Below are 27,156 nucleotides of genomic sequence, written 5' to 3' on the forward strand. Positions count from 1 at the left end.
GGCACCCGCCAATTCCAGGGGCCCACCCCAACCCCGCTCTCAGTCTGGGCCAGCGGCGGCGGGACAGGCGCCCGGTCCCCACACACCGGCTGAGACGCCCAGCCCACTGCGGCTGAAGCTCCGGCCGCTGTCGCTGCCGGTGCTGCAAACCGGTCTGGCTTCGCTGCAGGGCTTGCGGGGATGGGGCAAGTGGGTGGAGAGAAAAGGGGAAGAGCCTGGGCGGCCGGCAGGCGGGGCCTGCAGCCTCCCCAGCCGCGGCAGCCGCCGCGCAGCCGGTCTCTCTGCGCCTCGCTCCGACTCCGGCGCGCACCAAGCGGGAACCCGCGCCCGAGCCCGGGGGGCGCCGCTGCTGCTCCTCTCGGTCCCCGGTTCCCGGTCCCCGAACGCGCCGCGGCGAGGCTGCGCCCGGCAGTGGAGCCGCTCGGAGCTGCTGGGCTTTGGCGGCCGCTCGCTGCTCCGTCTGGCCGGAGGACCGGCGGGGAAGGAAGGGGAAAGCGGGGACACACACACTCGCCGCGGCGCGCGCGCACTGCACACTCGTAGCCGCGCGCCCCCGCCAAGGCGCGTCCGGAGCGAGTTTGGCCCCGCGGCTCCAGCCCCGGCACCTGCCCGCCCCCAGCGTTGCCCCCGGCCCCGGCCCCGCCCGCCGCCCCCTCCGCCCTCCCGCCCCTCCCGCCCCTCCCGCCCCTCGCCTGCACTGCTCTCCCTTCGCTGTGGGGAAGCGACAACGTCCCGATAACTTGCAGACTGTGGCGCAACTGGTCTTGGTAGCGGAGGCACCCGAATGCTGCCCGGGTGAGGTAAGTTTCCTGTGCGTCCCCGGCCCCTTCCCACTAGACCCTTCTGAGGGGCTCGCGCTTGGGGGCTCTGCATCTCTGCTGAAACCCGTCGGTCTCTCTACCCTTCCACTTTGCCTGTCTGCGTTGTGCTGGGGGTGACGTGGAGAGGGCGCCCGTGGCCACCGAAGCGGACCTTCGTTCCGCGGGGGCCACAGCTGCGCGCTCCCAACGGACACCCACCCGCTCGTCACCCGGATCCCCGGGGCCGCAGTGACACTCGGAGATCACTCTGGGTTCACTTAAATAGGAGTACTCTCCCCTTTTCAGGGGAACCTGCAGAGTTTGGCAGCGAAAGGAAAGGTCTCCCACCACCCTCCCCCGGTACGAAACAGCGGTGAACTTGTTAGGCGCCCTGGTATCTCAAGAGGGGCTTGCGAGTTGGTGTTCTGCTCATTTCTGGCGCTGGAGCCGGATTGAACAGGTGCGGTGTGGTTCCAGTCTAAATGCAGCAACAGACTTCTGCGTTTCCCAGGCTTTCTCCCCCAGCCTGGTCAACGTGACGCTTCAACATCTGGGGCAGGGGCTGGGAGTGTAGGGGCACTGGGGAGGGAGAATGCCCGGGTTTGATTTACTATGCCGGTGCCAGGAGTCGCCAGAATAGAAGACAACAAATGTCTGCTTATCTGGCATCTATGCAGATGAGCGTGTTGTCATTTCTTATCCCCCCCAACCCCCAGCTCTCTTGTCTGGTGCCCAGCGTGGTTGGGTAGAAACCTATTCCGGAGAAGTTGTTTGGGTAGATTGATTAATTCTTTCATCGAATCTACTGAAATCAGGGCTCCGAACAAGGCAATCCTAGTTACTCTGATGCTTTTTTAAAGGGAGCGTGTTACAGATCAGAAATAACACCCACTATCATCACTACCTCTCTGTGATATTCTCAGATGCAGGAGGCCCTAGCTTTAAGGTGAATGATCCTTAAGGGACCGGTAGGACCTCAGAATGTGTTAATCTCGTGCAAGGAAGAAACGGTCTCTGTGTCAGTACTTCTGAGTCTCGGTTTGGGGAACCCCTTTTGTCCCTCTAATGAAGCACATTCAGCCAGAGACTTCTCCCCTGTTTTGCGAAGAGACTGAAGCGTTCTGCAGCTGTTGGAGTGGAGAAAGGCGAAAGGATTGGTTTCATTAGGACTCTGATGTGATGAAGTAAGGATTGGTTTCATTAGGACTCTAATGTGATGAAGTAGGGTAGTGTTCATGGAAGCTTTGCTAGAGCATTGCCAGCTGAAAGGAGACGCTGGGAAAAAACCTTAATCGGCCAAGTGTAAACCAGTGGGAGGTTGAGTGAGTTTCATGTGTGATCTCTGAGCGGAGGGAAACGGTGGTTCTGATATGGGCCTGTGGGCAGAGACTTATGAGGACTGATGAGAAAGCTGGTGAGTTTGAGACTGATGTATGATGACATCTTACCTGAGAAGGAAAACTGTAAAGCACTAAATGATAGAACCACATTACATTTTTGTCCACGTTAAGACTAGAGAGATTTAATAATAACACCTTACATTTGCATCAGTGTCTTGCAATTTGTAAATTCTTTTGAGTGTTCTCACCTAATTCCTAACATTTCTGAGGGAGGCAGGGCAAAGACTTTTTACCATGTAAACACAGAAGGAACATGAGGCTCACAGATTCAGAGATTTATCAAGGTAACAAGTGCTGGTATTAGAATCACAGTTAGGTTTTCTGTCATAACCAGGTGCCTGCTCTGTACTTATATAAGGTGGTTTTTTAAATGGCAGAGTTCTTCTGCATTTATTGTGGTCTGCATAGTCTCACTGTAAATTACTGTTTACATTTTACAGATGAGGAAACTGAGGTTTAGACAAGCAGTGGGAGTTTTCCATGGATTTACATCTCATTTAGTGGCATTTACAAGACTAGAACTTGGATCTTCTGATGTCCAGTCCATTGCTTTGTGTATTCTGCCACCATTTCAGTTCTGATAGCAATGAGGACACATCATGGAAACTGCAATACACAAAGGACTGTTAAGCATGCCCCCAGTGACCTGGGTTCTAGTTCTGGGACTACATTTGGCTGTATGACCTGGGCCATCATATCACTTCCAAGTCTCAAGTGTCTCACATATAAAACAAAACGTTTGTATGAAATTATGTTTTTTCTTTCCAACTTTGTTTGTAATCCAATGTTATCATTTTCTCTAGAGGAAGGACACCTTTTTACCCTACATCACCTAAGAGACCTAGCTAATTACTCTTTCACCTTTAGTTTATCCCTTCCCACCTTTACTACATACCACTTCATTCAAAGGAATGAAACTTAACAAGTGTGTTTTAGCTTAGCATCTACAGTATATTGTTTAGTTTACTGTTTGACTTGAAAATATTCTGAGGGGTTAAAGTACTGTAAAGTACATGTCAGGGCTTACTTGAATATTCTAATTGTAAGCTCATAACTTTTTTTTTTAGGTTTATGGTTTGCATAAAGTAAGTACTCAGTAAATAGCTGTTGAATTAATGAAGGGGGTGAATGAAGTCATTCATAAGGAAAACATATGCTGTAAAACATAGAAAGCATCTTACCATGTAAATTCCCAACACATAAGATAATTTGCCTACAGGCATGTGCCTCCTGAAGCTGGCGGGTACAGAGCCCATTGTTGCTCTCTTTTCTGAATGCATCATATAGGGAAGAGCTTTTCTTTCTCCCTAGACAGTAGACTCATGTCATCTATGTTATGCTCTTTTGTTTGCCCCCCCCACCCCTTTAGTTGTTAGTATTACAGCTGCTGAAAGATACATTCCTAGAAATTGACTTGTCCCATTTTATGAAAGGGTATGTCTTGAGATGGGGAAACCAACCATTCTGTTTTTAAAACAGGGTATTGAATAAATTTCAGGAGATGCTAATACTGTCTCGTGGTTTCAGAGGGAGAACCTAGTTAACAAAACCAACCTAGTTTCTGTTCCTTTTAACTATCTTCTCTTTCTACTCCTCCTCTTTATATACAGACAAGTAGTGTTTTTATGTTTGGAAGAATGATAATAAAGAATATAGTGATCTTAAATATTATTAATGGATCTGCAATTTATATTGGGGATTGATGTATGTTTCCTTCTGATAAAGAATTTAAAAATTAGTTTAGAAGTACCGTTTATGGGTAAGAAAACTAAAACTTAGGTGAATTGACTTACTTATGGTCACAAAGATGATAGCAGGAGGACCAAGATGAATGTGGAATTCTTAAGAAGGTTCATATTCAAGTTTGTCCCAGGAGTTCTATGGTGAAGGTACAGTTTTGACTTTTAGAAATCATAGAGATTAACAGAAAACTTCTGTTTACTATCATTATTAGAGAGTTAGTACATTTGCAAATGGTTTAGCATTTATATGTTTAAGTTTTCTTGCCCAAGCAGATGCCATTAAAAATAACATGTTTTTTTCTCTTTACTTTTTTTTTGTTTTTTGAGTGAAGGTCTCATTCTGTTTCCCAGGCTGGAGTGCAGTGGCCCAACTCCAGCCTCAACCTCCCCAGGCTCAGGTAATCCTCCCACCTCAACTTCCTGAGTAGCTGCAACAACAGACACGCACTACTATGCCTGGCTAATTTTTGTATTTTTGGCAGAGACAGGGTTTCACCATGTTGCCTAGGCTGGTCTGTAACTCGTGGATTCAAGCAATCCACATGCATCGGCTTCCCACAGTGCTGGGATTACAGGTGTGAGCCCCTGCGCTCGGCCAAAATGTTTGTTTTTATCTATTCACTATGATTCTTCTGGCTTATGTGCATCACCAGACTCAGAAATAATACTTTGCTCCAGTCAGTGCTGGGAGAGAGGAAACTGTTCAAATAGAAACCAAAGACCTGTAATCCCATGGGAGGCCGAGGTGGGAGAATCACTTGAGCCCAGGAGTTTGAGACCAGCCTGGGCAACATAGCAAGACCCCATCTATACAAAAATAAAAAATTAGCTGGGCATGGTGGCACGTGCCTGTGGTCCCAGCTACTTGGGAGGCTGAAGTGAGAGGATCACTGGAGCCCAGGAGTTCAAGGTTGCAGTGAGCTATGGTCGCACCACTGTACTCTAGCCTAGGTGACACAGCAAGGCCTTGTCTCAGAAAAGAAAGGAAAAGAAACACAAATGTATGCTGGTATTCTCAACTTCTCTTCCTGATATATAAAGCCAGAAGCCAAAGGTAGCCTTGTCATGCAGCTGGTAAAGTCATAAATATGTATACATTCAATTTGCATTTGCATTTTGCTTGTACTTCTGTTAGATGGTGAGTCAGAACATTTAATATCCTGGAATTTTTTTTTCCCCCTATGGCCAGAGCGTTCAGTAGATTCTGTAAAACATCAAGTCCTGAATGTATTTGTTGCTGAAACATGTTCTCTTTGTATCAAGTGCATTAATGGGAGTTGGAAGGAATCCTTCATTTTTTTTTAGAAGCTGGCCAGTTAGAACTGTACATTATGTAGCTCTACTGTTCATTTGTGGTCTTATCAATAGAGCAGGATGTGTTACTTTTTGCTGAGTGCCAGAGAACTGGGGTGGGAGGAAACCTAGGCTTCTGTTTTATTTATTTATTTTTTTTAAATCAACTTTAAACTTAATGGAATTTTTGTGGTACTGTGTCGTAAACAATCAGCTGCTATTGACAGAGAATTGTATTCAGTCAGGTTCCTTTTAATATATAAGATTAGGTCAGGGAAAACAGGCTTGGTTTTGTACATTCTATTCTCAATTGTATTTACTTCTGTATCGCTTCATCAGAGGTATATAAAGGAGATGATCACACAGGAAAACACAGGAATCCTGCCCAAACTAGATTGCTCTTGGAAAGATTTGAAACAGAGTGATTGGGACAAGGTTGCATGTTCAGTAAGCTGACAGTGCCTTGGTATTATCATTTTAAGTTAAAACAAACTAGCACTGGAATAAACAACATGAAGTGTGTGTTCTTGTAGGAAGTCTTCTGTATTGTTTATGGGACTCAATAAACAATGAATATGTAACGTTTGGGTAATTTACATGATGGATGCACAGTAAGTTCTTGAGACTCATTTTCTCTAATATTTTTAGAAAATCAATTGTGAAATTGCAATGAAATATAAAGCATTGAGTGTTTGGTATTGCTCCTGGTTTTAAAATGGGTGTATATGTCTTTCAGTGGAAGTTCAGGCAAGGGTTGGAATTGTAAGTACTAGGGGTCCAGAGATTATAATTATCTTGAATTGGAACTAAAGTTCAGACAGGACTGCAGAAAGTTCATTCAGTTTGTAAGAGAAAAGGTGATATTTAAGCCTTCACCATTCAGTCATGCTGAGCAAGGGGTTTGTGGGGGAGGATAAAATTAGAGCGAGCCATAAAAATGTGCTTTCCTTGCTTCATAGACAGACTTAAGACATGCAGTGGATTCAACATGTTTCATAGTGGGTTTTTAATTTAATATACACTTTTTTTCTTTCTTTTTTAAACCATGCCCATCATTGTGCTCTGTGGATCACTTGATCATATGTTTGGTAATAAAGTAAGGAAACAAAACAGCAACAACAATTAAAAAGCAATGCAACGACCTCCTTGAGGGAGCAGTAAGCACATCATAGGTGTTCAGCAAATATTTGTCAATGGAAAAGGTTAAGCATCATGTTTTATTTATATTTGTATTCTTGGAACTTGGCACTGTGTCTGGCAGATGGTGAGGATTTAATAAGTGTTTACTGAACAATTTATATATCCAAATGAATATCACTCTTCAAAATCTTGGGATGTTCCATAATTATTCTAATGATTCTATTATTTTTCAAACCATTTTAGAAATATTAGGCAGTCTGATAGATACTAATGTTGATAGTTTATAGTAGTCCTTTTTTTAAATCATAAATTATATTTATTCACTATACTACAACTTTTTTAACCAAAATGCCTAGGAATAATTTTGCATTATTTATCTTCTTTAGGAGAAAAATAAATATTAAATATATTCTGTTTTTATTTGAAAGTATTCAGTAAGCATAGTTTTCAAATGCCCAGAGTGGCTTAATAGTGAGTTTGGTTCAGGGTACAGAGACAAGAATGGACTTTAAGCTTCTCTAAGTTAATCAGCTTAAATATCACCTCCTCCTGGGGACTTTTCTGTCCTTCCAACCTAAAGGAGACCTTCTCCATATGTTTTGTTCACTTGTCACAGGGATACTGATACAGTTTCGACGTTTGTCCCTTCCAAATCTCAGGTTGAAATGTGATTCCCCATGCTAGAGGTGGGGCCTGATGGGAAGAGTTTGAGTCATATGAATGGATCCCTCATGAATGGCTTAGTACACTCCCCATGGTAATGAGTGAGCTCTTGCTCTATGAGTTTACATGAGATCTGGTTGTTTCAAAGCGTGTGGCATCTCCTACCCCTCCCTTGCTCCCTCTTTTACATGGACTCCCCCTTCACCTTCCGCCATGACTGTAAGCTTCCTGGGGCCCTCTCTCACCAGAAGCAGATGCTGGCACTGTGCCTTATGTACAGCTTGCAGAACTGTGAGCCAAAATAAAACCTCTTTTCTTTATGAATTATGCAGCCTTAGGTATTCCTTTATGGCAATGCAAAAACAGATTAACACGGATACTTATTCATTTATGTATTTCACTTGTTTCCCTGTGTCCAAACTCACATTCAACTCAAGATTATAAACTCTTTGAGGGCAGAGGCCATGGTTCATAACACTGTTTTTCTAGTGTTTGGCACATAGTAGGTCTTCAGTAAATATTTAAATGAATACATGAATAAGCCCCATCCATCTTGTCAAGATGAAGTGGGCCATCATTTAGGTTACTCAAGCTGAATCAGACTGAGAGGACAGTGCTTACATGTTAGCTATGGCAGCTCCTTTACAATGATGACCGAACCCTTTAGGATGAGAAAACACTTGTTTAGGTGATAAATTCTGGCATGATTATTAAGAAAACACTGTCTCTATTTAAAGACTGATTTCTTTCATTTACTTAGAAATGAATAGTAGTGAACAAAGAAGAGGAAATTATCAAGCACAAAACAAAACGTTGCTACACTGTTAAAATGGGCTCTAAATGTACCTAAATCATAAACATATTCATTCCTAATTAAGACACTTTGGTGTTCATATACAAGGCAATTCCTATGATGCCTCACATAAAGGTGGTATTTGAACTGGTATTTATTTGAACATCAGCTACATCAACAGTCCCAATACCGTGGAAGAAGCCAGGGCAGTGACTCTCAAAGTGCGGTCCTTAGACCAACAGAGTCATCACTACCTGAGAATTTGTTAGAAATGCAGATGAGGCCAGGCGCGGTGGCTCACAACTATAATCCCAGCACCTTGGGAGCCCGAAGCAGGTGGATCACCTGAGGTCAGGGGTTTGAGACCAGCCTGGCCAACATGGTGAAACCCCATCTCTACCAAAAATACAAAAATTAGCTGGGCATGGTGGCAGGTGCCTGTAATTCCAGCTACTTGGGAGGCTGAGGCAGGAGAATCGCTTGAACCCGGGATGCAGAGGTTGCAATGAGCCAAGATCGCACCATTGCACTCCAGCCTGGGCGACAAGAGTGAAACTCCGACTCAAAAAAAAAAAAAAAAAAAAGAAAAGAAAAGAAAAGAAAGAAAAGAAATGCAGATAAACTCTATGGATGGAGGACAGGCCTTCAGGTGATTCTGCTGCATACCCAATATTGCCAGTACATGGTAAATCTGTTGCTCCAAGTATAAGCCTCCTGAAGTGTTCAGTATTCCCAGGTAAACCCAGGATGTGTTGAGGGAGTGCTATCTGCCTGCTCCTTCAGAAATATGAGGGGAGAAATGAAAAATTCTCCCTCTGCCAGTCTTGGCTTTTCTCAGAACTGTGCGGATCACAGGAGAGCAAAGTATTGTGAATAGATTGGGTATCTAGGACTTCAGATACAATATAAAAAAACTTTTGGTAGTCACAGAGCCTGCCAAGTGATGGGTATTATGGGGTATACAGAAAGTGTTAATATAAACATGGTCCTGGCTGTCAAGGAGGCTGACTGTGCTGAGAGCTTACTCTGTTCCAGGCACTTCTCAAGTGCTGTTTCTTTTCATCACCATGTGCTTCCAAGCTGCAGCATTTCTTCACTGAAGAGAAGGAAATGGAAACCTAGTCAGGTTAGTAGTAACTTGTACCAGAGCACAGAACCAGTAAGGGATGGCACGAAGGTTCTAGCCCTGGCTTTTCCGACTATGAAGCCCATACTCTTTTTCTCTGTTTCATGGTGTAGCACCTCAAAGTATAGTTTTGAAATAAGAGTTTTAAAAAGGAGAACATAAGCAAATCTAAAATTTATATCTCCAAACTAAGTCTTTCTCTGAACTCTAGTTTGCATAATTGACATTGCACTTGGATGTCCCAAAGGCACCTCAAATTCTACATGTTCAAAACCAGAATCATGATCTGTTTTCTCCACATCTGATACTCCTGCAAGGTTCCCAGCTCTGTCGTGGGCACCGCTAGTCACCAAGTAGCACAATCGGAAACTTGGGAGCCATCCTTGGCTCCACCCTTTGCACACACCACATCTAATCCATCACCAATGTCTATTGATTTTGCTTCCTGAATATCTTTCCCATTCCATCTGCTTCTCATCATTTGTGTGGATTCTATCCTAGCCCAACTTCTTGTCTCTCTGCAGGACTGAGCCAGAACCTCTCTGGTATCCTGAGTCCACTCTGGGTCTCCTAGAATCCATTACCCATATTGTAACCAGGGCACTTGTGATGGTTGGAGGGCACCTGAGGCTCTGCTGGCCAGATCTCTACTTCCTGTACCCCGCCAAACCCTCACGGAAGCACACAAATTCTGGCCCCAGGGCTCTCCACCTCAGTGGCCTTTTGAGCTCTTGGACAGCCTCTGAGGACTTGTTTTTCCAAGTAGCTTTCTATCCTGATGTTTTTGCTCTCCTGGAGTCCAGTCAGAGGCAGGTTCATAACTACAGTCAACTACTTTTAAAGGAACAGGATGGAAACTCCAGTGTAGCTCTAGGGACTTACCCAACCCTACCGCAAATACCAAGTTCTTAAGAGTTCTCCGGCAGTTCCCAAGGTGCACTCCACTCACTCCAACAAAGAACCAAAGACTGCTCTACTTCCACAGTTGCTTATACACTGCCCCTGAGTTCCCCCAGGACCCTGCAACATCACATTTGTGGCCACCATAGCAGAGAAATTCACCACCTGTGGTCTAGGAATAAAATCTAAGCCTCTCCCAAAAGGCACCTGTCTCTGACTGTTGACTGTGGCTTATCCTGGCAGCTTTGAGGAAAAGGCCTGGGTTGCTTTGCATAACTGGCAGGATAGATAAAGAAACATGACTCAAAATCATTCTCTCTGTATTTCCTCATAACAGGAACCAGTTGACATGGGTGCAGGAAAAACTTCCTGACCAAGGGGTGGGGCCTGGGGCTGGGGGTGCTGGACAGAGAGAAACACAGGGATCTGCTCCAGACTCTTCAATGGCCTCCCTTTGTGCCTGGAGTGAAGATCTGGGTCATTGACAAGGTTCCAGGGCCCTGCACGGTCCTGGTCCTGCTGCCACTCCAGTCTCAGATCCACCACTCTGCCCCTTGCTGTTTCTGAGCCACACTTGCACCTGCCAGCTTCACACCCTCTGTGCAGCACACTCGTTGCCCCCTTTGGAGTGTTCTCAGCATTGGTCAACCACGCTTCAGGTCAATTCTAAGGTTACTTTTGAAAGGAGGCCTTGGACACCCATCCCCAGTCTAGGACAGGACCAGTGGTTCCCTCTCCAGGAGGGCTTCAACAGTATGATTATTTGACTAGTTTCCTCGCCTCCACCAGCTGCTAATCATCAGGGCCCATTGCATCCCCATAGTGTCGGCACATGTAGAATTGTCTTGAGTGAATAAGTAAATGAATACCAATACTTTTACCTTAAAAAAATCCTTTTTGTAAATTCCCACTAAAGAAAGGAAATGCACAGAGATCATGAATGAACCACTTCATATTGCCGATCCTGTCCATGAACTTGATCTTCAACTTTCATTACCACTGCCTAATTTCACCTGTCATGAGCCGCATTTCTATAATGGTAGCTGCAGGTATTATCCCCAAGGAAGGTTGCCCCAAAGGCATGATATAAAATATTTCTGGAAGAATACCTGAGATACTAGTGTCTTTGTTTGCCTCTGGGGAGATGAATTGGCTAGCTGAGGGGCATGGATGGGAGGGGAATTTTCATCCCATATTTATTTGTACCTCTGAATTTGGACCTATATGTGTGGATTACTTATTTTAAAAATTAGAATTGTAAAAGTAAAAGGAAGGAAAGCATAGCAAGAGATGCGAAGGAATGGGAATGATTATTTAGAGGAAAGAAGATGGACATGCGGTTGAAAGGGGGTTGTCCTGAAAAGAATTCCTGTCTTCAAGGATACAGCCAGTTACATCTGACTTGCTCTGCACATCTATGGAGAACTATATGGCTTCAACTTAAAAGGGATGCCATACCATATAACTTGACTTAAAGAGGTTTGCCTGATCTCTCCCATCACAGAATATAACATTTATTCTAAATATAAAGGCTAATAGAACCTAATTATGTAAGAGGGAAGCAGTTGTTAAAGAAGAAGTTAGTTGGAGGCTAAAGCATTCTCCTTGAAGACATACAAGTGCCCAAGAAACATGAAAAAATGCTTATCATCACTAATCACCAGAGAAGTGCAAATCAAAACCACAATGAGATACCATCTCATACCAGTCAGAATGGCTATGATTAAAAAGTCAAAAAATAACATATGCTGGCAAGGTTCAGAGAAAAGGGAGCGCTTATGCACGATTGGTTGGTTTGCAAATTAGTTCAGCCACTGTGGAAAACAGTTTGGAGATTTCTCAAAGAACTGAAAATAGAATTATCATTCAACCCAGCAATCCCATTACTGGATATATACCCAAAGGAAAATAAATTGTTTTATCAAAAAGACACCTGCACTCACACGTTCATTGCAGCGCTATTCATAATAGCAAAGACAAGGAATCAACCTAGGTGACCATCAATGATGGACTGGATGAAGAAAATGTGGTATATATACACCGTGGAATATTATGCAGCCATAAGAAAGAACAAAATCATGTTCCGTAGCATAATGGATGCACCTGGAGGCCATTATCCTAAGCAAATTAACACAGAAGCAACCAAATACCGTGTGTTCTCACTTATAAGTGTGAGCTAACCATTGGGTACACGTGGACATAAAATTGGGAACAGTAGATACTGGGAGCTCCAAAGGGGACAGGGAAGGAGGGAGGTAAGGGTTGAAAAACTACCTATCAGGTACTGTGTTCACTACTTGGGTGATGGGTTCAATTGAAGCCCAATCCTCAACATCATGCAATATATCCAGGTAACAAACCTGCATGTGTAACCCCTGAATCTAAAATCTGAAAAAAAAATTCTCTTTTATGATCCAGGTATTTTTAGAATAGAATAAGAGACTGGACGGTAGCATCCTATAAAAACTGGTTAATATAAGTTGGCATAACCCAAGCTTGCATTTAATCTTTGCACATAGGTTTTCCAGTTAGTCAAACTTGAACTGTAAATAAGAGAAAAAATACCAACTTGTCTTAGGTGGTTTAGGCTGCCGTAACAAAGTGTCAAAAACTGGGTGGTTCATAAACAAAAACAGTTTATTTCTCATAGTTCTGGAGGCTAAGAGTCCAAGATCAGGTGCCAGCATGGTCAGGTTCTGGAGAGGGCTCTCTTCCAGCTTACAGATGGCAAACTTCTTCTAGTACCCTCATGTGACAGAGGGAGAAAGAGCTTTCTGGGATCTCCTTTATAAGAGCCCGAATCCCACCCTATGACCTAATCACCTCCTAATACCATCATCTTGGGGTTAGGATTTTGATATGAATTTTGAGGGGGACACATTCAGTACCTTGGATAGTCCTTTGTAGCCCAGTCAGTGTGCTATAAGAAACACATCCTGTGTTGAAACCTAGTATATACATAGAGATATAAATAATAAATGTAACAGAAATAAAGGTTTCATGAAACAGTACTTAGCCATACCACATGAAATGTCCTCTGTTATTTTCTGTTGTGTTCCCTCCCAACTCCACCTTCCACCATACACTGGTCATGAGCCACTGAATTGACTTTACTCCCTTCTGAAGGGCAGAGACCTGCAATTTATTTAGAAAGCATGAGTGCAATCTGCCATCCCCCTGGCACTGCCTATGCTGTGTGTCAGCCTAGAGGTGTGCATTTACTGAGGAGCTGACAGGACTCCACATATAGTGCTCTGTCCACTCCTATGAAACCACAGAAAGTTGTGAGTTTAAAACCCCCTAAAGACTCCCCTTGCAAAGTTTTAATTTATCAAGAAGGCATAGTAAAACTTGGAGAGTAGACATATGATAGAACTTTGAGTTGGACAGAAGTGACTCAGATGGCTGCCTTGTCTGTCATAAAACATACGTAAGCTTCAATCATCAAACATGGCCTTTAACCTGGGAAATATCTATATTTTTTCCTGTAGTGCTCACCCTAAAGTTCACACTAATTTATTTTAGTAAGAACCTAAATACTGTAAGGAAAACAATCTCTGACTTTAAAAATATGTGAAGAATAATTTGACAGTGTAGTTTTTTTCTTCCTGAAATTCCTTCAGACATTAAGCCTGCTCGTTTTCATTGGCCACTCAAGCACAAAATTGAAGGGGCTCAAAATAGGGAACCCTTGGCATGCAGAACCTTTGGGCAGGCTGTTTTACTTCTAGAAAACATTTCCTGATTGCTTGCTCCTTTAACTGCCAGCAATTATTATGGCCAAGTTTTGTACAGAAAATTTTCCCAACATTGTCTCATCTGTCCCTGATTCTTTAAAAGATTATACAGAACAGAGTGTATCTTTTATGCTACTGTAAAGTGATAGATTTAGTATTCATTCAGGAATGCAAGGCTCTTTGCCCCTAAACCAAATGGCCCTACTTTGCTGTCTTCTAAAATCTCGTCTGCTTTTTCTTGATAATTTTTTTTTGGCCCTACTTCTGTGGCTCTCAGCAGTGAGCCCCTTCACTCATTGTTGGCTATTGAAAGTCCATTGTGATTTTGGGAACCAGATAACCGTACTGTCTGAAATGTGTTTGCCAGATAGACTCATATTATCCATTGAAACTGAAATTTTAAAAAAGGATCAAAAGTAGTTTTTGAGGGAGGTCTTCAAGAGTTCTACTGGTAAAGCAAGCAAGCTTTAGTTCTTTCTTGTTCGCTTCATTCATTAGCCAATAGCATGTTTTCTTCTGCCCTGTTTTTGGGTTGTTCAGATAAAGTGATACCTTTTCAGGCTGTGATAGGCATGCTTTCTTTTTTCTTTCTTTTTATAACATATTGATAATGTGTTTACTATATTATGGTCTAAAGCAGGATTTCATAGACTTTTTCATTTAAGTTAAACATAGTGGCAATTGATGAGTATTTTGGTAACAGCTTTATTTGCAATGCTTTATGCCTTTAAAGCTTATAGATTACTGCATTTCTCTTTTCCTTGGAGAAACTGCATAGCAAAGTTCCCCAGATTTTCCTGATTTCCATCTTCCATTGGAAAACAAGTTCAATATCCACAATAAAACAAGGAAGCTGAATACTGAAAAATTAACTTATTTTTAAGGAGTGATGTGAACCAGACTGTTCTTAGGTTTACGACTGCATTATATGGGAACAAAAAGAAGCAACAGTGTCATTGCTGTGGCAAGCTGTATTTAAATGATGCCCTTTTATTTTTTTCAAGATGTGTTGTTCAGACTCAGTTGTGAAGATTATGGAAACTGGAACAAATGGGAAATCAGTCTCTCCTGCTAAGGGTTAAGAGAGAAACACGACTTTTGTTTACATTTGTTTATAGGAAACAGAATGGAAATTCAGCTTTTAAGATGTATGTACAGTTGGGCTTCATTATTTAGTTTAGCAGTTTCTCAGAAACTCCCTCTCCTACATGACAATTTATAATGCAAACATGATGCATCATTTCATTTTGTGTAAACTTTATAGAAGGAATAGTCTTTTCCACATATGTCAAAAGACTTCTGGAAGCATTTTAGAACTGAATGCTAAGTATCCTGCACATGTGCCTGGAAGCTTTAGAAATGATCAGCAGCAGCACTTTCTGACCTTACATTTTTGTTTGTTTCTTCATTTTTCTGCCTCCTTACTGAAACGTAAAGTTTCACAAGAGCAGGAACTTTGTTCTGTTTACTACACTATCTCCAGCACCTAGAACAGTGTCCAGCACAAAGACAGCCTGCATTATCATTGTTGAATGAACTCATTCTTAAGCTATAAAAACAAATTCTTAAGCTGTAACTGTTTTTCCCTTGACTTCTGAGCTCCCCCTTCCTTTACAAAATTTCAGTAGCCTAGCATCTAGCCTTGCCACTGCTTCAAGTTCCTTCCCCGAGGAGCAGCCTTGTTTGTTGCCAGATTACAGTCTTTCTTCTGTCTCTTGCTTTTTACACCTTTAAAAGTCTAGACCAATTTAATAACCCCACGCCCCATGGTCTCTTTGCTACTCAGCTGATTTTTTGATCCCAACTCTTACCTCTTTGAACAAACTCTATACTTGCAGCTGTGCAGTCACCTTTTAAAAATTCAGTCCACCTCCCCTCCCAAATACTGTTTTTATCAAACACACCCTCATTTTTTTTTAACCCACCTTTGAAATTTTAGCAATCTTTTCACTTTGGTCATCTCTGTCTCTGTGCAGCTACCAATTTTTTAAAAATGTTCTCTTCTATTCTCACTTCTGTCTCCAGATACGTCTCTTACCTGGGCTGGTGTAGAAACTTCCCAAATAACTTCCATACCTCCCTATCTACCCGCTTTAAGCAATTGTAATACCTGCTGCTAGAGAATGATTTTGTCACTGCCGTGGCAGGAAATCCTTAGATCCTTTACCATGTCTGAAATCTGAAATGCTTTGGTTTGGGTACATTCTGGCCGTAGTTGACTGTTGATCATTGTCATCATCATTGTTGTCATTGTCATAGCTGTATAACAGTGACAGCAGCTACCATTTCTTAAACTCTTACTTTATACCAGGCATAACACGTATGAAGCATGACATCATGAAGCTTGTTAGTGCATTTTGGAGCTGTACAATGTGATAATGGGTAGGGTGGCTGTGGGTGGAATAAGATAGGCTGGAGAGGTGTATCGGGCCAGACCATAGACATCTTGTCAGCTGTACTGAGGAGTTTGAACATTTCTTCTACAGGCAATGAGGCAACAACTAGAAGAGTTTGATGGAGAAGTGATGAGGTCATATTTTGTTTCATAATGGCAACATGAGCAATAGTTTAGGGGATGAATTAGAAGGGTAAGAGACTGGAGATAGGGAGACTAATCACAGGAGAGATGAAAAGGACCTGATGTAGTGTGGATAGGGAAGAGTGAGTAGATTTGATATTCAAGAGGGAGAATTTCTAGGACTTGATGACCACCTGGATATGATTTTTGGGGAATGGTAGTAGTAGATGATTCTCTGGCTTTTGGCTTGAGTGACTGGAGAGATTGGGGAATGATGCTCAACTGAGGGAGAATACCAGGTAGAGGCATCGTACATATGGTAGCAGAGGCAGGAGGGCTGTGATGATGAGTCCTATTTTGGACATGCATTTGAGATACCTGGGGGCTATCCAGGTAGGATGTGGCTGTAAGATCAGTCCATGATGGAGACACTGGCTGTGTTGTGGTCATATCATCTGGGCTGTGGGAGAGCATGAGATTGAATGAGATTGAGATACAGGACATGAAGGTGGAGAGTCTAAAGAGAAGCTGTGTGTAAGTGTGGAAGAGGCCATGATGAAGACACAGTATTATGAGCTCTTGCCAGCAATTAAAACCATGAGACTAAATGAAATGTTCCTGAAATTGTATAATAAGAAGACAGAAGATCACTTCTTGATCTTCACTTGCAATTTCATTTCCCTGTAGCATGGCTCATTCCATTGTTTTCTTTTCTCTGTTTAAGGAAATGGCATCAGATTTTCATGATAGCACGTACAGCCTGCTGTTTCGGAAGACCTCTCTGAGCCCACTGATCCCCACTCTGCCTCCCTAGAAGTGATTTGATTTCTCAGGCACACATTCTCTTTGGTCCTCTTGCTCCTGTGACTCTTTGGGAACTTTCCCTAAAGGCTTCTGTTTCATTTGTTCTCTGCTTATCTCTCCAAGCAGATTCAAGTCCTGACGGCAGGGATCATATCTTTGCCTGCTTTGTCTCCCCCAACCAAAACCTAACACCTCTTTCTTTATTTTTTATTTTTATTTTTTCAGATGGAGTCTCCCTCTGTCACCCAGGCTGGAGTGCAGTGGTGCGATTTTGGCTCACTGCAACTTCACCTCCCGGGTTCAAGCGATTTTCTGGCCTCAGCCTCCTGAGTAGCTGGGATTACAGGTGCCTGCCTCCGCGCCAGGCTAATTTTTGTATTTTTAGTAGAGTCGGGGTTTCATCATGCTGGCCATGGTTGGCCGGGATGGTCTCGAACTCCTGACCTCAAGTGATCCGCCCGCCTCGGCCTCCCAGAGTGCTGGGATTACAGGTGTGAGCCACCGCGCCCGGCCCTTAACAGCTCTTTCTATACTCTAGCTGCTCCTGCTACTTTTTTTTTCCCCCTTTTTCCTCTTTGGAGGCTCATTTGCTGACCATATTGTAGTTATTTTTATTTCATTTATTATAATTATTAATTAATTAATTTTATTTATTACCATGTATGTATTTATTTATTATTAATATATAATATAATATATAATAGTTGTAGATATGTTTGGGGTATGTGTGATATTTTGATACTTGTATGCAGTGTGTAATGATCAAATCAGGGTAATGAGGATATCACCTCAAACATTTTTCTTTGTTTTGGGAACATTATAATTCTTCTAGCTATTTGAAATATACAATAAATTATCATTAACTATAATTTCCCTACCGTACTATAAAATACTAGAACTTTTCCCATCTATCTGTGTTTTTGTATCCTTAACCAATTTCTCTTCATCCCCTCCTCTCCCCTACCCTTCACAGCCTCTCATAACTATCATTTTATTCTCTACCTCCATGAAATCCACATTTTTAGCTCCCACATACGAGTGAGAACATGGAATATTTGTCTTTCTGTGCCTAGCTTATTTCAGGTAACATAATGACTTCCGGTTTCCACCATGTTGCTACAAATGACAGGATCTCATTCTTTTTTGTAGCTGAATAATATTCCTGTGTGTGTGTGTGAGAGAGAGAGAGAGGGAGAGAGAGAGAGAGAGAGATTTTCTTTGTGCATTCATCCACTGATGGACACTTACATTGATTCTATGTGTTGACTATTGTGAATAAATGCTGTAGTAAACAGGGGAGTGCAGATATCTCTTTGATATACTGATTTTCTTTCTTTTGGATATATACCTAACAGTGGGATTGCTGGATCAAATGGTAGTCCTATTTTTTTTTTCTTTTGAGGAACTTACATCTTGTTTTCCATAATGGCTGTACATCTTTACATTCCCACCAATAGTATACAAATATTGCCCTTTCTCTACATCCTCTCCAGCATTTGTTACTTTTTGATTTTTTTGGTAATAGCCATTCTTACTGGGGTAAGATGTTATCCCGTTGTGGTTTTGATTTGCATCTCCCTGATGATTAGTGATGTTGAGCATTTTTTCATATACCTGTTAGCCATTTGTATGTCTTCTTTTGAGAAATGTCTATTCAGGTCTTTTGCCCATTTTTTAATTGACGTATTTGGTTTTTTTTTTTTTTTTGCTATTGAGTTGTTTGAGTTTCTTATGTATTCTGGTTATTAATCCCTTGTCAAATGGATAAATGGATAGTTTGCAAATATTTTCTCCCATTCTTTAGGTTGTCTCTTCACTTTGTTGATGGTTTTCTTTGCTGTGCAGAAGCTTTTCAGCTTGATGCAATCTCATTTGTCTATTAATATTTTGTTTTTGTTGCCTGTGCTTTTGGGTCTTTGCTCAGACAAATATCTTATAAGATTTTCCCAAATTTTTTTTCAGTAGTTTCATAGTTTTAGGCCTTACATTTAAGTCTTTAATGCATTTTGAGTTGATTTTTGTATATGGTGAAAGATAGGTATCTAGTTTTATTCTTCTGCATATGGATATCCAGTTTTCCCAGCACTATTTATTAAAGAAACTGTCCTTTCCCCAGTGTATGTTCTTGGTGCCTTTGTTGAAAATGGGTTGGCCGCAAGTGTGTGGATTGATTTCTGGCTTTCGTATTCTGTTCCGTTGGTCTATGTGTCTGTGTTTTTTTTTGGTTTTTGTTTTTTGTTTTTGCCAGTACCGTGCTGTTTTGATTACTCTAGCTTTGTAGTATAATTTGAGATTAGGTAGTGTGATGCCTTCAGCTTGGTTCTTTTTGCTCAACATTTCTTTAGCTATTTTCAGTCTTTTGTGGTTTTATACAAATTTTAGGATTGTTTTTTCTATTTCTGTGAAGAATATAATTGCTATTTTGGTAGAGATTGCATTGAATCTACTCTGTATAGCGATGTACAGATTCAATTGTTAAACTGATATACAGATTTAATTGTTAAAATGATAAACATTTTAACAATATTCTTCCAATCTCTGAGCATGAGACATCTTTTCATTTTTTGTGTCCTCTTCAATTTCTTTCATCAATGTTGTATAGTTTTCCTTGCAGAGACCTTTCACTTATTTGGTTGAGTTTATTACTAGGTTTTTTTTTTGTAGTTATTGTAAGTGGGTTTGCTTTCTTGATTTCTTTTTTGATTTGATCACTGTTCACATATAAAAACTCTGATGACTTTTGTATGTTTATTTTGAACATAACTCTTGAAAGTGGGTATGCTTGTCTTGTTCCAGATCTTAGTGGAAAGGCTTTCAATTTTCCTTCTACTACTTTTTATTGATTATTTTTATTCTCCTCTAGAAGAATAAAGAAACAAAGTGAACAACTCAAATTTTTTACAGGTTTATATCAGTTGATGTATCTCAAACTAAAAGTGCCTACTTAAAATGTGTTTTTGGCTGAATGTTCTATTTCTGACTTAAAAAAAAAAGTGAATTAGCAAGAAGATCTACAACACCCAGTGCAGAATTATTGTCATTTATCATTCTCACTATTTTAAACTCTATAGAAGAAGAATATGTCTTTTGTCAGTTCCGCTACACCTACTATAGCTTCTCCTGAGCAGAGTTTATCTCCTGGTCTCATTGGTCAAACTTCCTGTGTTTTAAAATGGCATTTTGCATACATTTGCACAAGTTGAATTTGGATGCAGTGAGAGGCCTTATCCAAGAAACACGGATTCTGTCTGATTCATCCGGCCTCTCTGCTAACACTTTGGTGCGCCCTGGTCAAGTGACTTGACCCTATTTGTGCATTTTTTCTTCTTCTCATCTATGGAATGAAAATCTAGCCACTGGCTCCTGACCTCATTCAAAGGCATGTTGGGAGGCCAAATGAACTGAGGACCTTTGAGGTCCTTAGAACAGAAGCATTGCACACATTAGAGAATTTATTTTGTAAGAATTGCAGAAAGAGATCAGGCTCAGGGTAGCCACCATTATAGCCCACGAGTAAGCAAATATGAGCCAAGAGGTCCCCATAAAGGAGAATTCTCTCCCATCCCTAAGGCCAAAGATATGAGTGGGACACTGCTAAAGTCTGATTAGAGTTCCAGAATTTAAACATCACCTTCAGCGTGGATGAGGAGAGCAGCATGGATGAGGAGAGTGGCATGCTTTTATCTTTAAAAAGAGACGAACCCTGAATGTGGACGTTTATTGAAGAAAGCAACTCATACTTACTTGTTAAAGAAAAATAATGTTAGTGAACTGCAAATAATTCATGTGAGAGGGTCCAAACTAGGACATAATTCTCTTAAGTATTAAATAAGTTTATTGCTTATTCCGTTTGGTTTGTATGGTATGTGGTAGCCAACTTATCATATCTTCTGAGTGCCTAATGCTCTGCCTTGCATACAAAGATGATTAGTATTTTACTTGGTGCTGCCCATTTAGATGTAATATGAGAAGCTCCTAGAAGTCACCCAGAAAACACTTTTAACACTGAAAGATTATGGAATCTTTCAGTTTGTTTGACTTTAACTGGACATTTCTCAAATGCTAATGAAAATCTTATTTAATAATAGAAATATTTAAACTAAAAGGTTGTGATTGGATTGTTTGTAACACAAAGAAAGGATAAATGCTTGAGGTGATAGATATCCCATTTACCTTGATGTGATTATTATACATCATATGCCTGTATCAAAATAATCTCATGCGCCCCATAAATATATACACCTTCTATGTACCAAGAAAATTACAAATTAAAATAATTGAAATGATTATAGTCTGATGACCTATACCAAGCGACAGAGGAATCTGACTGGAATTACCTGACCAAAAATGAGGGAAACTTATAGAGTATAACACCATTGGCATAAGTGTCACAAAATTGGATCTGTACTCACGACATTGGATTTATAATAAGATCCCCAAATCTTAATTCTTTAGTTAGGCTGGCAGTGAATAGAGTGGCATAATCATAATCATACAGGTGCTGTTTCTCAGTTTTCTGCTTTTAGAATCAGATTGTGGACTAAGCATGGCAGACTTGGTTATGACTGCAGGCTACAGTACGAATATTAGCAACCTCAACAAAAGAAAAAGTGTAGTTGGCAGGAGGTGGGATGTGGCATCAGGGAGGAGAGGGTGCTAATATCCTCATTTCTTAAAATAGCAAGATAAGCTATAGCTATTAAAAGTTGCTGGAATTCCACAGTGGTTGTGCCATCTTGCATTCTCATATGAGAGTTTCCATTGCTTCAACTCTTTATGAACACATGGTATGATCGTTCTTTTGAATTTAGATATTCAAATAGTTGTGTCCTGGTGGCTCATTGTAGCTTTAAATTGCATTTCCGTGACGGCTAATCATGTTGAGCATCTTTTCATGTGCCTATTTGCCATTCTTATATGATTTTTGGTAAGGTGCTAAACTCTTGTATTGATTCTAGTAAAGTTGTTGTTTTTTTTTTTAGCACACATATTTTTTATATAGACAATCATGTCGTCTATGAATAAAGATAGTTTTACCTCAGAACAGGTGTTGGCGAAAACAAAAATGAAGACTTTAGTACTTAACGTTGCAAATAAATTAAACAGAAGAATTAGAAGAGTATATTAAACTTCAAGAGGAGGCCAGGGCAGTGTGAGGAGAATCCTTGATATGGGTCAAGACCTAGAGATTCAAGCATGGTATCAACAGTTGTAAAGATAACTATCAAGAGACTAAAACAAAATTTGAAGAACAGTTACCTTGGAAGAATGAAACTAGTGGCAGGGATAGGAAAAGCAAGAGTTGATCACTCTCACGAAGTCTTCTATCTGGTTTAATTTATTGCCTTGCACATACGTTTCCCTGAAAAAAGTAAATTATTGGCATATTGGTAATTAGGACATAAAGATAAAAACAATATGAAGTAATTATAATAGGTAGAGGGTAAGACTGAATAATATAAAATAAAGAATATGGGGAAGTGGTCTATGTTTAGAGTTATATAAAGAAAGGAGGGGCCCTGAAATGACAGTCAGTGCTGATAAACGCCTGACACTTACTTAGGCTCTTGCTGCATTCTGGGTACATTCTAAACAGTAAACATGTGACACTTGTTTAATAATCACAGCAACCATGGAGTGGATACTATTATCACCATTTAATAGAGGAGGTAAGGAGACGTAGAAGCACTGATACTAAGTATGTTATTTGAGTTGACACAGTCAGGTTTCAGAGCCAGCTGGCCCAGCCCCAGAGCCATCTCTCTACCCTACAAAACTGCAGTGTGTCTCATGGAAGGAAGGTAGGTGTGATGCCCCACAGTACAGACAGTGGGTGCTCCTTCATCCTAATTAAACTTGGCTTGTTCTCTGAGGCCATCCCCTAAAGAGATACTTAACTTTAGTTCATTCATGATTCAGCAAATATTTGAGTGCCTATTAACACAGCTCTAGGTACTAGGACTATTCCTTTCCCCAGTCAGTGGCAAAGAAAAATAAGTGCATTATTTGATACAAGATGCTATGGGGAAAATAAGGCAAGATAAGGAATAGAATGATGGTAGTGGTGGTGGTGAGGTGTTATTTTAGAAAGGAAGGTGAGAGAAGTCCTCTCTAAAGAGCTGGCACATGAATATTGTCTTTGCCCATTCTGGCTGCTTTTACAAAATGCTGTAGATTGAGTGATCAAGTAGCTTAAGCAACGAACATTTATTTCACACAGTTCTGAAGGCTGGGAAGTCCAAGATCAAGGTGCTGACAGATCCAGTGTCTGGTGAGGGCTCACTTTATGGTTTACAGATGGCCATCTTCTCGTTGCATCCTCACATGCAGACAGCAGAGAGGAAGTGAGCTCTCTATGTCTCTTTTATGAGGGCACTAATCCCATTCATGAGGACTCCACCCTCATGACCTCATTATTCCCCATAGGCTCCACCTCGTAATACCATCATATTGGGGGTATGGATTCCAATATATGAATTTATGTGGGGGAGGGGGGCACAAACATTCAGTTCATAACAGACGAAGACCTAAATGAAGTAGAGAAACAAACTGTGCAGATATGGGGAAAACATTCCAAGTAGAAGGGATGAATAGTAAATGCCAAGTCTTGAGGCACAGCTTGTTTGGCCCACTTGAGATACTGGGGGAAGCCTGAATGGCCAAAGCTGAGAGAAGTAGCGGAAGGGGAATACTTGGGACCAAGACAAGTAGAGCTTTATGAACCAGATAATGACTTTGGATTTTATTCTTAGTGTGATGAGAAGCCATTAGAGGGTTGAGTGAAGGGAAAGGATATCCAACAAGAACCTCCTGCCCTGTGTCTCATGAAGAGGCAGTATTTCAAGAAGAGGCTTAAATAGCTGAGAGTGTTTTGCTAATCAGTGAAGATGTGACTAATGAGCTGCTGGGGAAGTCAAGCCTTCTGTAAGTGAAAGTGTTTGCATTCATTGTACTCATAGGTACCTTCCCTAATGGTGATTGTGAGCCAGGACACTAGTTAAGTTGTAGCTACTTAGAAGTGGTAATTCATGGCACACTTAATGATTTCTTCCTATGTTTAATGACATTAATATGTTCAATCATCATTTAAAAATTATCTTAGCTCTAAAGTAATAATTGCAAGAAATACATTAGGGTACTGGTATATGGGGGTTGCATAGGGAGAAAGAAGGAATTTTGAAGAAAGGTTTAACAAGAATTTAAAATATTTAGATGAATGGAGATATTTATATCCAAATATATTCATGTTCTTATGATATCCTTCTTATAAGAACTTTTCAAATTCTTCTACTTGAAATATATAATTTTTAAATCAATGATTATTGAAGAGTATGAGTAAACTCTTGCTTTCTGTTTCCTAGGGCAAAGCATATCTTGGTTCATTTCTGGGAGATAGAAAAAAGCTCTAGTCTAATTGATTTTTCCAGAATAGAAAAGGAAAATAATTTCTTAACATGTTCAACTGTATTAAAATTTATATTAAAACCAATATAACTAAGATTATCTAAAAGGCAGTGAGATAGGGAACATATCTATATCTATACACACATAATGGTCAGTATCCAGAATATGTAAGGTATGTGTATAATTATACAAGAACTAACCTTTATTTGGATAAATGGCCAAAGGTTAGGTACTATCATTTTTATACATGAAAAGGACCAACATAGACAAAAGTAATCATCCATAGTAATAGTAAAAGCAATACAATCTGAAGTAACTGAGTCTTAAGAAATAAAATGATAAGTTACAATGTTGGCATGGCTGTGTGGAATTTGGTATTTGTAGATTTTTGTTAGCTTTCAAATTAGTATATACTTCCTAAAGGGTACCAACAATATTTAACAAAAGCCATTTCATTGAATATACCCTTAGATCCAGTAATTTCCCTTTTCAAGGGAAAATAAGTCAAAGGAGAAAAAAAAAATCTTGTTTAGAACAACATTCATTATAGTCATGAAAGGCTAAAAATGACTTCAATATCTAACATTTGGGGAAATGATTAAACAAACCATAATAATTCATAATAATAGAATATTACTTGCAGATAGAATATTATGGAGAAGTCTGTGTGAAATTAAGTGAAAAAAGAGACATAATGTTGTGAAAGACTTTATAAGCAAGTACACTGATCAGGATGAAAAAGCATAGAATGGTTACATACAATTTGCATTGATGATTTTGTTTACCCTTTAATTGTGTATTTGGCTGCATATGAATATGGCATGAAGAATAGAAGAAAATATAATTCACTTAAAGGAGGTATATCATAGGATATAGAAAATAATATCCAGGGTCAACAAGATTTGGAGCATCTGATACGAACAGCCAGGAAATGGGATGCCAATGAGGGTCTACTCTATGCTTCCAATGAAAGTGAGGATGGAGTAATTGAAGAAATACTCCTCAAGACTAATTGAAACTAACATTCATTCCCAAAAAGTAAGCCATGTCAGCAGATAAGATTTATTTTTGGATTAAAAAATTACTTCACAGAAAGTTTTAGATCTGTTATCGCGGCCCATATCCAGTTACAACATTACATTTTTTTCTATATAGAAACAGATTTCTCAATTCTTAACAGATATCACACTTTAAGTAATGTCATATACAAGTAAATTCCAGAAAAGCAGAGAATTTCAGCCAACAGAAGTCACTGTAGTGGACTTTGACCTGGACTTTGTTGTGAAATAAAACTCTTGAGCTTGTCACACCAAGTTGTATTGGAATGGGACAATAAATTCCAAAGATTCATTGAGTCCTTAAAATGGGTGGGTAGGCTTTATGTGTATGCTGGGTACAAATTCAAATCGACTAGGTTGGAAACAGGAAAAGGATTAATGGATTTCATGATTGTTTTGAATTTAGAATTTTGAATACAGTTATCCAATATTTCTTCTACCCTCTTTTCATGAGAAAGGATTACCCTGAAATGGGGCCAGGCAGGCCACTGGTTTCCTTGAAGTCTTAGTTGAAATATGCTTCTTCAATCATTAACCAGTAAACAGATATGACTTCCATAATCTTCACTGTCAAGGAAAGTTACCTTTAGCACATGCCTGTGGATCCCTTTCAATATGTGTGATAATTTTGGTTTCAAGGGTCATGTGTTATGGTCAAGTGCTGCTTCAGAATCTTAGAGGCTGTTCTAGAATGCTTGATGTCTAAAGCTTGCCATGTTTCAATTTAACATCAGTTTGTGAATATCTGTTGTGCCAATATGATTTCTGGTATCCCTGATGTCTGGATAGGACGTATATATTTTGTGGGGAAAACAGAAGAGGTGAAGCTAACACTGCATTGTGTACACTGGACAGGATCAGTGATGATCCAGTTCCTTTGTCTTCCCAGCAAAGAACAGCCTCTGAAATGAGGCTGATGTTGACCACTTCCATAGATTATTGAGAGGGTTTAACTGAGATAAAGGAATATGGGTGGCAGGAACTAAGTAAATGCTACTTCCTTTCACTTTTTATGTGCAAATTATTTTGAAAGGTGCGGAGGGCAAAGGGGCTAACATTTTAGACTGAGTGGGTGGATGGGGAAGCAATCGCAAAAACAAATGTGTGATCCTTGCCGTCAGGGAATTTGCAACAGGTTGGAGGAGCTGGGCAAACACACTCAATTAGGGGAAGATAATGCAATTAAAAGAAAGGTGGTAAAAGTACTGAATGTGGCTGGAGTTAGACAGCCTTAGGACTGCAAATTAAGCCTTTGAGGTTAGTGCATGTGATGGTTTGTATAACCCAAATTTGAAGAAAGGCTGGTGCACAGGGCAAATGCATGCTAGGAAAATACTCTGAGAGACAGTCACACACTTTAAAAAGTGATAAAATGTTGTAATTATACTCTTTACTTTTGAAAACTGCCTATTGTTCACTTCACTGTATTTCAGGAAGCATTTTATAATAAGCAAACTGCAACCCTTTTTTAATGTGTGTGGAAGGAGGTGTGGGAAGTAATGGCGTTGACTCTCAGCCACTTCTGGCTGGTCTCTGTCTTCGAGGGATTCCTGAGCCTCCACCGAAGCACCATGGGTGGGGCTGCTGTGAACTAGTCACGAGCTAGATTTGCTTGCTAGCCACTCCTGAAATTCTTACTGTGATGTTGGAATAGGGAGGTGGAGGAAATAAGTATTTTATTTATACCTCTCCTTTGGGACTTACCACCTTTCAAGGTGTAGTTTCAGTTATTTGCAGGTGTGTCTTATCTTCCCTGTTGGATTGTAAATTGCTTGCGG

The 27,156-nt window shown here is 40.5% G+C and overlaps 1 protein-coding gene across 10 annotated transcripts in view; it reads left to right on the plus strand.

Moving 5' to 3' along the window:
• The first annotated feature begins 233 nt into the window (after nt 1-233).
• The window catches only part of PIP5K1B (phosphatidylinositol-4-phosphate 5-kinase type 1 beta), a 303,947-nt gene continuing 277,024 nt past the window's right edge, over nt 234-27,156 (plus strand). For 3 of the 10 annotated variants that reach the window (XM_055350748.2, XM_055350743.2, XM_055350750.2), the window contains exon 1: nt 830-1,260. The gene's annotated coding sequence lies outside the window, so the exon portion shown is untranslated. Of the gene's footprint in view, nt 801-829; nt 1,261-27,156 lie in introns of those variants that run through there. The other 7 variants (XM_019034009.4, XM_055350740.2, XM_055350749.2 and 4 more) reach the window with 6 other exon arrangements.

This window comes from Gorilla gorilla, chromosome 13 (genome assembly GCF_029281585.2).
Source record: "Gorilla gorilla gorilla isolate KB3781 chromosome 13, NHGRI_mGorGor1-v2.1_pri, whole genome shotgun sequence".
NCBI lineage: Eukaryota > Metazoa > Chordata > Mammalia > Primates > Hominidae > Gorilla > Gorilla gorilla.